We start from the raw sequence: 12,398 nt of genomic DNA on the forward strand, positions 1-12,398 counted from the left end.
GTGGAGAATGAATAAAGAGGAGGGGGAGAAGAAGTAACCTCAGGAGGAGCCAGGAATGGGTCTTTCAAGCCATTCACTGAGTTCACCATCTTATAAGGAGACATAAAAAACAGCTACATGAAATGGGGATGGGGACTATAAATTAGTGTTAGTTAACTTCAATAAGGGGAACATATCAGTGGAAACTACAGATGAGATGACATTTGATTTGGGCCTTGAAGAGGAGTTCATCAGGCATGGTGCTGGGAAAACTAGACAGCTACATGTAAAAGAATGAAATTAGAACACCCCCAAGAGCATACATAAAAATAAACTCAAAATGGATTAAAGACCTAATGTAAGGCTGGACACTACAAAACTATCAGTGGGAAACCCAGGCAGAACATTCTTTGACATAAATTACAGCAGAACCTTTTCTGATCCACCCCCTACAGCACTGAAAATAAAAACAAAAATAAACAAATGGGACCTAATTAAACTTAAAAGCTTTTGCACAGCAAAGGAAACCATAAACAAAACAAAAAGACAACCCTCAGAATGGAAGAAAATATTTACAAATGAAGTAACTGACAAGGGATTAATCTCCAAAATATACAAACAGCTCATGCAGCTCAATGTCAAAAAAACAAACAACCCAATCATAAAATGATGGAAGATCTAAATAGACATTTCTCCAAAGAAGACATACAGATGGCCAAAAAGCATATGAAAAGCTGCTGAACGTCACTAATTATTGAGAAATGCAAATCAAAACTACAATGAAGTATTACTTCACATGGTTAGAATGGCCATCATCAAAAAATCTACAAACAATAAATGCTAGAGAAGGTGTGGAGAAAAGGGAACCCTCCTACACTGTTGGTAGGAATGTAATTGGTACAGCCACCATGGAGAACAGTATGGAGTTTCCTCAAAAAACTAAAAATAGAACTATCATATGGCCCAGCAATCCCACTCCTGGGCAGATACCTGGAGAAAACCATAATTCAAAAAGATACATGTGGACTTCCTACGTGGTGCAGTGGTTAAGAATCCGCCTACCAATGCAGGGGATATGGGTTCGATCCCTGCTCCAGGAAGATGCCACATGCTGCAGAGCAACTAAGCCTGTGCGCCACAACTACTGAGCCTGCACTTTAGAGCCCATAAGCCACAAATATTGAGCCCATGTGCCGCAACTACTGAAGCCCACATGTCTAGAGCCTGTGCTCCACAACAAGAGAAGCCACGGCAACAAGGAGCCTGCGCACCACAACGAAGAGTAGCCCCTGCTCGCCGCAACTAGACAAAGCCTGTGTGCAGCAACGAAGACCCAACACAGCCAATGGATAAATTAATTAATTAATTAATTAAATTTTAAAAAAGATACATGCACCCCAATGTTCATTGCAGCACTATTTACAATAGCCAAGACATTGAAGCAACCTAAATGTTCATCAACAGAGGAATGGATAAAGAAAATGTGGTACATGTATACAAGGGAATATTACTCAACCATAAAAAAGAACAAAATGCCACTTGCAGCACCATGGATGGACCTAGCGATTGTCATACTGAGTGAAGTAAGTCAGATACAGAAAGACAAATTTCATATCATATCACTTATATTTGGAATGTAAAAAAAAAGGGTACAAATGAACATTTACAAAACAGAAGTAGAATCACGAATGTAGAAAACAAACTTATAGTTACCAGAGGATGGGAGTGGGGAGGGATAAATTGGGAGATTGGGACTGACATATACACACTACTGCATATAAAATAGATAACTAATAAGAACCTGCTGTACAGCACAGGGAACTCTACTCAACACTCTAAATGGCCTATATGGGAAAAGAATCTAAAAAAAAAAAAAGAGTGGATATATGTATATAACTGATTCACTTTGTTGTACACCTGAAACTAAAAAAATGTAAATCACCTATACTCCAAAAAAAATTAAAAAAAAAAAATCATCAGGCAGAGAGGAGGGAAAAAGGTATTCCAGGCCAGGAAACAGGACGAACAGAGGCATGAAGGTGTGAAAGCACTTCTTATGCTTGGAAAACAGCAAGCAGACCAAATTGTTTCCTGGGAGAAGAGTATAGTGTACATGGGGGAATGGTTAGACATGAGGCTAGAAACAGATGAAATGGTGAAGGGCTGGGCTTATTATCAGCCACACTAAAGAATGTGGACTTAAGTCAGAATAACCTAGATTTTGTGAAATTCTTGGATCCTCATATGACCCCTGATGAATTGTGGTATGTTAGCAAATTCTCTCCACCTATGACAAAAATCAATCCAAGGACTCTTGGCTTGATGCCCAGAGGTCTCAATGTACCTTACAGGTGTGACCTCAATACAGTCCAGCTGAGGGTCTGGGAGAACTGCTAGCCCAGGATGCTGGGCCCCCTACTCTCACGCGAGGTCAGGCTGAGATGCTTGTGCCCCACCAAGGGTCTCACACAGAGCTAGGCTCAGACTATATCCTGTAAATGAACTACAAGGGCTCCAGGTAGCTCAGGCAGGGGCAGCTGCCAATGGACAGGCTAGGGTAAAACAAGTGAGGCGCACATCTAAGGTGCAAAATTTAAGCAGGGGTGCCAAAAATCTCAGTAATCAAAATAATGATATTTTAATTAAATATTAAAGAAATAAAAGTTTATACAAAAATCAATAATCAAGGTTGCTCTCTTCTATTATTCCATCATCCAGTTCAGGGTTAGATGTGGTCTAGGTTCTTCAAATTCCTTCCTGAGATCAACAAATGGGATGGCCTAAACAAGGCCAGCCCCAGGGAACTGGAACCTGGGAGTACCAGCTCCATCCTCCCTAGTCAACCTGGGACCTATCCAGAAGATGGGGGAGCCTAAGTTTGCTGCTTACTTTCAACCTGAAGCACTCCCTAGTCTGAGGCTGGAACATTATCAGTGTGGATCTCTACCTGCAGTATGAACTACCGCCTCTTCCTAGAGAGGCTCCACACCCCGGGAACTAAGTATGAGATAAGCAGTGCTTTACTGTTTGACAGGCTAATCTGCTTGAGGAATTAACTGCCGTGTCAGCCCTTTCTGTTCTTTGTGAAAAAATGAACCATTCCTATCTTCCCCTACACTCCCCATCCCAAAAGAGTAACCCAGTGCCTTTTGTTCTGGAGATCAGGGCTTCATTTGCCTCAGAAAAAAATAAATTAATTAATAAAAGAAATCAATAGGCTTTGGTTTTTGAAATCAGCCCAAGTCGCAGAGGGGATAAAGTTGTTTTGTCTGAGACAAAGAAGAGCTCTTAGGATTAGAGGAGGGCAGAGAAGAGAGAATTTCCTGAGCCTGGCTCCAAAGGGGATGGTGCTAAGGAGCACTGCAGTTTCTGTGTGCAGCCAGGCCCTGCGCCGGCTCTCCCACAGACCCCTGGCACAGCAGGGCAGGACCCTGAATGGGGTTGACTGTGTGCTCAGAGAGGTAAGCAAAGGCACTGCTGTTTGTAAGCTTCAGTAGAGGTCTCTATGCCTCAGTTAGGCCTAGAGAAAAGGTCCTAGAATAAACAATTGTCATGGGCAAAGAGCTCCAAAGGTGGCAGGCACTGACTGAGAGACATCTCTGAAATACCTGTGAGCTCCTTAAAAAAAGAGCCAAGATTGGATTTTTTACCCACTAGTGGATGGGTGCCAAGGATATTTAATTTAGAGAACTAAAGAAATGTAACATGTTCACGACCTGTATTTCATGGGACAAAGTTACAGCTGTTAAACAGTTTAACACCAGACTTCACACTTCCCTTCACACTTTCCTGGCTCAAAGAAACCTCCAGCTTGATTTTTTTAATCTTGCCTCTCAGGAGCTGGAGGCTGGAAGTGTTCCAGGATACGGGTATGGGTATGTGTGCAGCTCTGTGAGTGTGCCTCACACCTGAGCAGCTATTCCAGTTCCCTTCATGTCAATTCAATGGAAGCCTGAGTCAAAGTGGGACGAAAAGGGAACTGGGCAGTGTGGCACACAGACTGGGACTGCTCAGCTCTGGGACTCCCCAAGCCTTACTATGCAGTCCGTCCACAGGCCTGCACTGCCGCCAGGTGGCCATATCAGAGCTCTGGTTTGGGGAGAAGAATATCCGAAGTGTGTGTGTCTTTGGAGACCGAGTAGTGGGGAGACAAGGGGAGAAGCCAAGACATACAATCATTAAGTTGGGCACTGGAATGTTTAAGGAATGCCTTTTTTTCAATTTCACTATGTAATTTTTGGCATAAACCTAAAGTATATCAGGAGAAATCTATTCAGTTCACTATCTAAAATGTTCAGGGACTTAAGGCAAGAGAATGCTAGGAAACTGAGGTTAGCTAAAATAATTTTCCAGTTTTCACCACTGAAGACTTTTTTAAAAAGCTAAGACTACTTTTCTGATACTGAGTCATTCAAACAATTATTGAGGGCTTAGTTTATGCCATGCACTGTGCTAGAAATGGTGGCTATAAAGATATTGTCTCTGCCTACAAAGAGCTTACAGTCCAGAAGAGACCAGTATAATATAATTTTAAAAATAATAAATAATAATAAATGAGGCTTGTGCATTGGTAGAGGTATACATAAGATATGCCAGCACCTAACGGACCAGGGGATAGGGCTAGTCAGGGAAGGCTTCTCAGAAGAAGAGATATCTGAGCTGAAACTTAAATGATGAATAAGATTTAGCTATGTGGGTTTGGGGGGTTGAAGGAGACCACATTTCAGATAGAAAGCCCAGTGACAGCAAATATGTGGAGGGAAACAAGGATGGGGGCAGGAAGGGCCCAAAGGGTCAGGAGAAACAGACAGGGAGGGCCTTATATATATCAGATTAAGGAGCCTGGACCATATCCCGTGGTGTTGCTGAAAGATTTTTATTTACAAATATTGTGTTAGCAGAGGCATGGAGGGTAGATTGATGTGATGCATCTGGAGACAAGGAGATAGAGAAAATAACCCAGGTTAAAGCACAATAATACAGGGGAAAGACAAATGAGCATCTGAATTAGTAAATTTGGGGGAGAAGCAACAGATCTAAGGGCCTTGGATGCAAGGGGATGAGAGCAAAGGCAAAATCAAGGAAGGCTTTCCAATGTCTAGCTCAGGTGACTGTATGGCTGATGGTATCACCAATTAGATGCTACATTCCAAAGGAAGAGCAGGGCTGAGTGAGGAAGGGGGTGACTTCTGTTTACTCTACCATATCTGTGGGATATACTGAAATAGAGATATCTAGAAATCTATTAGAAATAAAAACTAAAGTTCTGGGGAGAGATTTAAGCTAGACATGAAGATTTGGGTGTTACTGGTGTATAGATTATAATTAAAACCAGGGGAACAGATGAGGCCACCCAGAGAGAATGGGAATAGAGAAAAGGACAGAAAATCAAGGACTAAACTCTGGAATGAGTTAGAAAAGCTTTGGTTGTATTGACTTGTACATTTTTCTGGGAATTTGAAGTTTACCAATTGCTTTTATATCTATTATCTTATTCAATTCTCACCTGAGGGATTCTGTAAACTAACTGGTAAAGTCGGGTGTGATTGTGCTGATGCCAAGACTGCAATAGATCCAATCCATTGGATGGGCAGGAGGTGGGAGCCAGCAGTTCCCCCCTTATATCCTCACAGTGGATATTCCCAGCTGTTACCTCAAAGCCCTAGGTTAACAGGACCCAGTATGATTCTTAAGAGGATTTTAAATGCTTGCCTAGTCTTCTGGTTAAGAGCATAGCTGGCCTGTAATCTGGGCTGTGGAGGAATAGTGGCAGAGCTGATAGGAGCCTGCCTGCTTCTGTGTGTCCTGAAGGCAGCAGTCCATTAGTTCCACCTGAGGAAGGGCTGCAGGCCAGGAGGGAAGGCATCCTGTCCAGAGACAGAAATAAAGCAGCAACAACATTTTCTTCTCTCTGAATGCTGTGGTCAGCAGGAGGCATTAAGGCTGGTCTGGCCCTATAAGGAGGTCTGTATGGCAGAGGCAGATGAATAGTGTAAGCAGGATGTGGAAAAGCCACATATCAGCAGAGCAGAATCAGTTCTAAGATCTGAACCTTGCAAAGAATAGTTTTCTCCTCTTTTAGACTTGAGGATACTCTTACAATGGTCCTGTCTCATTTTCAAGTGGTGAAACAAATCCAAAATAGCTTCCCCTTGTAAAGGTCATCTACAGTAAGTGATGTGCTCCAGGTACATCTTGCACTGAAAACAAACCATCAAGGGACTTCCATTACCTCTCATATCTAAGAGATTGGTACTCTGTTTGTATCCACTAGAGTATATTTTCTTGATTTTGCATAGATGATATGAGTGATGGAAACAAAGTCTGTAACTATTGATACTATTTATAAACTATAAACTAAACTAAACTAAACTAAACTAAAATATCTGAGTCTCTCAAAGGCAATTTGGGAAATTCAGGCCCCTCCTAAGAGGTAAATGAAAACACCATCAGTACACGCAACCCTGAGGAAGTCCATCTTAAAGTTACTAGGCCTGTGGACAGGGAGGAAACTGACAAACCTTACGGACTTTGCCCTACTCCAGAGCAGGAAGTTGACTTTTTCTCTGAGAAGGAACTTTAGAGGCCAAAGGAAAACAAAGATTGAAAATAAACTCCTCTCTGAAAGGGTATAAACCTGCTATGGAAAATATTTCAGAAGTCTTCTGGCTAATGAATCTTTCTCCCCAGCCCAGTTTCATGCTAAGGCTCTGTGCCCAAATTCTAACAAAGAACCAGCTTCTGATGGTGATTAGAATTATTCATTTATAATTCCCCTCCCCACTTGTGGATTATCAATGACAACTTCTGAATGATCAGTTGGTTCCCCTTTGTGCATCATTCATCAATTAGTGCATTCCCAAAGACTAATTTTTATTTTCAGCCCAGGTTAAACGTACTCAGGAACCCTACTTCTGCCAAGTGCCACCCCAAATTCCAAAATTAAATATAAATGATTTGGGGATTGTCTATCATTTTAGAGAATTCCTGGCAAGCTCCCTACAGAAAAATGAGTTGACTTCATTAATAAATCATGTCATTATCATCGGCCCATTTTCTTTCCAGTTTTGGTGATGATATCCTTATATCAGCAAAGCAGAATTAAATTGTCAGATTCCTGAAGCAGTTCCCCTTTGGACTTGCCTGTGGAAATTGCTGAGTGGGAAGGGTCAGTGAACTGAGGGTCCAGGATTTGGTTCAGTGACTTTAGCAGCCTGACCAAAGCCATCCTCTGCCTTTCCACTGCTTTTTATACAATCCTGAGCTATTAATGACCACCAGCTGTGGGGCTACCCCTCTGACTACTTTGCCTGGCCTCCTGGATCTTCAGTGCTTTCAGGGCTAAGTGGTCTCTATATTCTCCTGCTCCCTGGCTTCCTCCGCCTCAAGGATCTCTACCTCCCAGAGTGTTGCCAACTCAGCAGGAGTTTCCCTGGTGTGAATTCTTTTGTTTTATGGCAGCTGAGCTATCACATTTCTAATCTGGAAGTACCCTGAAATTAGGTGCAAAAAACTGAATTTTGGAGACTGAAGGGATTTGATGAAATTGAATTTCAGGTGTTGTCTGGGTCTTCTTAGAGTAGATCGTGTTGTGTGGGGGACTCCTGTCCATGGCTTTGGAGCAGTTTGATAATTCGAAATATCATTTAGCCATAATAGATCCTTGGTAGAGCCAGGATTGAGCAGATTTCTGAATTAGGTCTCCATCCAGTGCCATTCTCCTGGTTGAATCGACACTACTTACTAGCTATGTGACCTTGGGCAAGTTATTTAACCTCCTTGGGCCTCAGTTTCTTCAGATGTAAAACAGGGGCAATGATACTCCAGAGTGTTAATGTAAACTTTAAATGAGATATATGTGTAATACATGGTAGATGCTCAATGAATTTTAGTTCCCTTAACCATATCCTTTACATTTTAGAAGAACTCTATTCACCTGCATCACCTCTCGCTCAGTAGGCAGGATGAGGCTTAGGTTGTTACCTCAGCGGTACCTCTAGGAAAGATGTTGGGTAATAGGAAGTCACAGGGATTGGTCTCTCTTTCTCCGGTCCTAGGTTACAATGGTAAGACCAATAGATCATGGTTCGAAAAGACACATGCACCCCAATGTTCACTGCAGCACTATTTACAATAGCCAGGTCATGGAAGCAACCTAAATGTCCATTGACAGATGAATGGATAAAGAAGATGTGGTACGTATATACAATGGAATATTACTCAGCTGTAAAAAGGAACAAAATTGGGGCATTTGTTGAGACATGGATGGACCTAGAGACTGTCCTACAGAGTGAAGTAAGTCAGAAAGAGAAAAACAAATATCATATATTAATACATATATGCAGAATCTAGAAAAATGGTACAAATCAACCAGTTTGCAAGGCAGAAATAGAGACACAGATGTAGAGAACAAACATATGGCCACCAAGTGGGGAAAGTGGGGGTGGGAAGGGGACATTGGGGTGGGATGAATTGGGAGATTCGGATTGCCATATATACATTACTAATAAGAAAAAAATATCAAATTGTACAGTTTAAATATATGCAGTTTTTGTATGTCAATTGTATCTCAATAAAAGTTCTTAAAAATAATAATAATGATAATAATAATAAAAGAACAATAGATCTTCTGTCTGAATTTAGCTCCACTTCAGAGAACGCTTGCAAGTTCCTTTCTGGGAAAGGCTATTAGTAAGCATGACCAGGACTCCTCACTAACATAGTCCAGCCCAGAACCTTGGAGATAGCAATGATTTTTGTTTGTTTGCTTTTACTTTTTATTTATTTATTTTTAAATTAATTTTTATTGGAGTATAGTTGCTTTACAATGTTGTGTTAGTTTCTGCTGTACAGCAAAGTGAATCAGTTATACATATACATATATCCACTCTTTTTTAGATTTCCTTCCCATTTCGATCACCACAGAGCACTGAGTAGAGTTCCCTGTGCTATACAGTAGGTTCTCATTAGTTATCTATTTTATACATAGTAGTGTATATATGTCAATCCCAATCTCCCAGTTCATCCTACCCCCTTCTCCTCCCTTCGTATCCATAAGTAAGCAATACTATACAATATTTGTTTTTCTCTTTCTGACTTACTTCACTCTATGTGACAGTCTCTAGGTCTTCCCATGTCTCTGCAAATGGTGCTATTTCGTTCCTTTCTACGGCTGAGTAATATTCCATTGTATGTATGTACCACATCTTCTTTATCCATTCCTCTGCTGATAGACATTTAGATTGCTTCCATGTCCTGGCTATTGTAAATAGTGCAGCAATGAACACTGGAGTGCATGTATCTTTTTGAATTATCGTTTTCTCTGGGTATATGCCCAGGAGTGGGATTGCTGGGTCATATGGCAGTTCTATTTTTAGTTTTTTGAGGAACCTCCATACTGTTCTCCATTGTACCAATTTACATTCCCACCAACAGTGCAGGAGGGTTCCCTTTTCTTCACACTGTCTCCAGCATTTACTGTTTCTAGATTTTATGATGATGGCCATTCTGACCAGTGTGAGGTGATACCTCACTGTGGCTTTGACTTGCATTTCTCTAATGATTAGTGATGTTGAGCATCTTTTCATGTGTTTGTTGGCCATCTGCATATCTTCTGTGGAGAACTGTCTATTTAGGTCTTCTGCCCATTTGTGGGTTGGGTTATTTGCTTTTTTGGTATTAAGCTGCATGAGCTGCTTGTATATTTTTGGGATTAATCATTTGTCAGTTGCTTCATTGGCTAGTATTTTCTCCTATTCTAAGGGTTGTTTTCTTGTCTTGTTTATGGTTTCTTTTGCTGTGCAAAAGCTTTTAAGTTTCATTAGGTCCCATTTGTTTATTCTTGATTTTATTTCCATTATTCTAGGAGGTGGGTCAAAAAGGATCTTGCTTTGATGTATGTCATAGCGTTCTGCCTATGTTTTCCTCTAGGAGTTTTATAGTGTCTGGCCTTCCATTTAGGTCTTTAATCCATTTTGAGTTTATTTTTGTGTGTGGTGTTAGGAAGTGTTCTAATTTCATTCTTTTACTGTAGCTGTCCATTTTCCCAGCACCACTTACTGAAGAGGCTGTCTTTTTGCCATTGTATATTCTTGCCTCCTTTGTCAAAGATAAGGTGCCCATATGTGCTTGGGTTTACCTCTGGGTTCTCTATTCTGTTCCATTGACCTTCCTTTCTATTTTTGTGCCAGTACCACACTGTGTTGATCACTGTGGCCTTGTAGTATAGTTTGAAGTCAGGAAGCCTAATTCTACCAACTCCATCTCATCTTAATTCTTGCTTTGTTCCTATTGATAGATTTTTCTCCTCATTATGGGTCATTTACCTCCTTCTTTGCATGTTGGTAAATTTTTTATGGATGCCAGACATTGTGAATTTAATCTTGTTGGGGCTGGTACTCTGAGGATTAGTCCCTCTGTTCTTTTCCAGTGGTACTTTCCCCAGCTTCAGGTAGTTTCCTCAAGTTCATATTCTGATCAGTATTCAGCTGAATACTCAAGGGAGACTTTCTATAGACCTCTGGAATGTTCTCTCTCTCTGCAACTCTCTTCTCTTCAGAACTCTGCTCTGTGAATTCTAGCTGCATTGGCCTCCCCAGCTCTCCAGCTCCATCTTCTTAGTTCAGAGAGACTTCTGAGATCCACCTGACTTCTCTCTCCAACAGCAGGACTTAGAGTTAAAACATCATGGAAATAAAATCAACATGACTTTATAAACAATTAGAGAGGGAGAAATGGAGGATGAGGACATGAGCAAAATGATGGTATCATTGCCCAAGTTGGGGGATTCATAAACAAAAACATAGACTGGGGCTAGACAGAATAGGAGAGATAAGGAGCTTGGTTTAGGGCATGTTAAGGCTGAGGTCCTTGTGGACATCAATAGCTGAATATATTCTTCTTCTGCTTAGAGGGAATAAATGAATTAGAGGGTGGAGATTTCAGAAGAGACAAGAGTATAGAGTGTGAAGCCATTGATTAGGTCATTCAGGGAGCATGTGCTGAAAAAGAAAATAGGGTGGAAAACAGAAGTATGGAGTACTCTAACATTTAAGGTGCCACAGAGGAGGAAAAGTCAGTGAGGAAACTGAGGAGTACACAGAAAAGGAAGAGGAGAGCCAGGAGAGACTTGTTATCAAAGCCAAGAGACAAGAAGAATTTTAAGAAGAAGAGAATATTCTGTAGTGTCCAATGCTCTAGAAAAGTTAAGCATGATAAGGACAGAAAGTTGTCTTTTAGCTATTTTATTTTATTTTAATTAATTTATTTTTTGGCCACACAGGATCTTAATTCCCCAACCAGGTATTGATCCTGGACCACAGCAGTGAAAGCACCAAGTCCTAACCACTGGACTGCCAGGAAATTCCCTGTCTTTGAGCAATTTGGAGGTCATTGGTGACCTTAGAAACAGATCTATTTTTTTTTTCTTAAGAATGACCTCCATTCACTTATTCATTCATTTGTTCATTCATTCATTAAATGGACACAAGTATCAGTGTCTGGGGATGTAAAGATGAATAAGAGCCTCTACTCTGAGGGAATTCCCTGTCTATTAAACAGCTATTGAAATAGCTTGATAAATGTTAAAACAGAGTGAAGTATGAAGGACTGGTTGGTACTACAAAGAGAATGTCAGAGAATCTTCTCCAGAGGGAAATTAGGGTTGAAATCCAGAAGGATGAAGACATAATTTTGGAGAGGGACTGGAGGACAAGAAACATGAGGGGTAAATACTCAAGAAGTGAGTACTCAACCTTCTAAATTCCTCATACTATTAGGCTAACACAATTGGATCTGGCTAGGATTATTGCTAGATCTTCAGGAAATAGAACCACATTCTAAAAGGACTGGAGAAGAAAGATCAAATCTTAAGGATAGGGCATAGCCAATAATGAGAAGGGTGAAAAACTTGGTTCATAAATAAATGACTCCTCTGTTCTGGAGTCCTTTCCTTGATTGCATTGACTAGTGCTAACTTTGTTCGAGCCCTAAAACACTTACCTCCTAAATCTAAAGGTGATGACCTTATTAATCCTAATCTTGTCTTGCTAAAGTGACTAATTTCATTCTAATATCTCACTATTTGAGTCAGAAGAAGAAAAGATTTTTCTTGTACATCTGAAATTATTTGCAATTAAAACATTCCTCCTACTTCTATATTTTTAGTAACTTGCCAGATATCATTCACTAACAAATATGAGTTAATTTTGAACTTCTTACTAAAGGAAGAGCGTACGGGAAAATGTAAGGTATTCCTAGAATATGATGAGCAAACCTTTCAAATCAACATACTTTTTCCTAGAACATTAAAAAAAAAAGAGTTTAATAGTAGAAGCTCTAAGTTACCCTATATTCCATCCACTACACTTAACCCCAAAGTAGTCAGATTCTAGCAAGCCTGAGGAGGGAAGATAAGCCAA

General features: G+C 40.5%; 1 protein-coding gene across 9 annotated transcripts in view; it reads right to left on the reverse strand.

Moving 5' to 3' along the window:
* ASIP (agouti signaling protein) overlaps positions 1-12,398 on the reverse strand; it is a 159,215-nt gene that overhangs the window by 104,951 nt on the left and 41,866 nt on the right. Inside the window, exon 1 of one of the 9 annotated variants that reach the window (XM_057702111.1) lies at positions 9,081-9,388. The exons of 7 other annotated variants lie outside the window; for them this stretch is intronic. The gene's annotated coding sequence lies outside the window, so the exon portion shown is untranslated. Of the gene's footprint in view, positions 1-7,915; positions 7,933-9,080; positions 9,389-12,398 lie in introns of those variants that run through there. One more of the 9 variants, XM_057702114.1, reaches the window with a different exon arrangement.

This window comes from Hippopotamus amphibius, chromosome 12 (genome assembly GCF_030028045.1).
Source record: "Hippopotamus amphibius kiboko isolate mHipAmp2 chromosome 12, mHipAmp2.hap2, whole genome shotgun sequence".
In the NCBI taxonomy this organism is placed as follows: Eukaryota; Metazoa; Chordata; class Mammalia; order Artiodactyla; family Hippopotamidae; genus Hippopotamus; species Hippopotamus amphibius.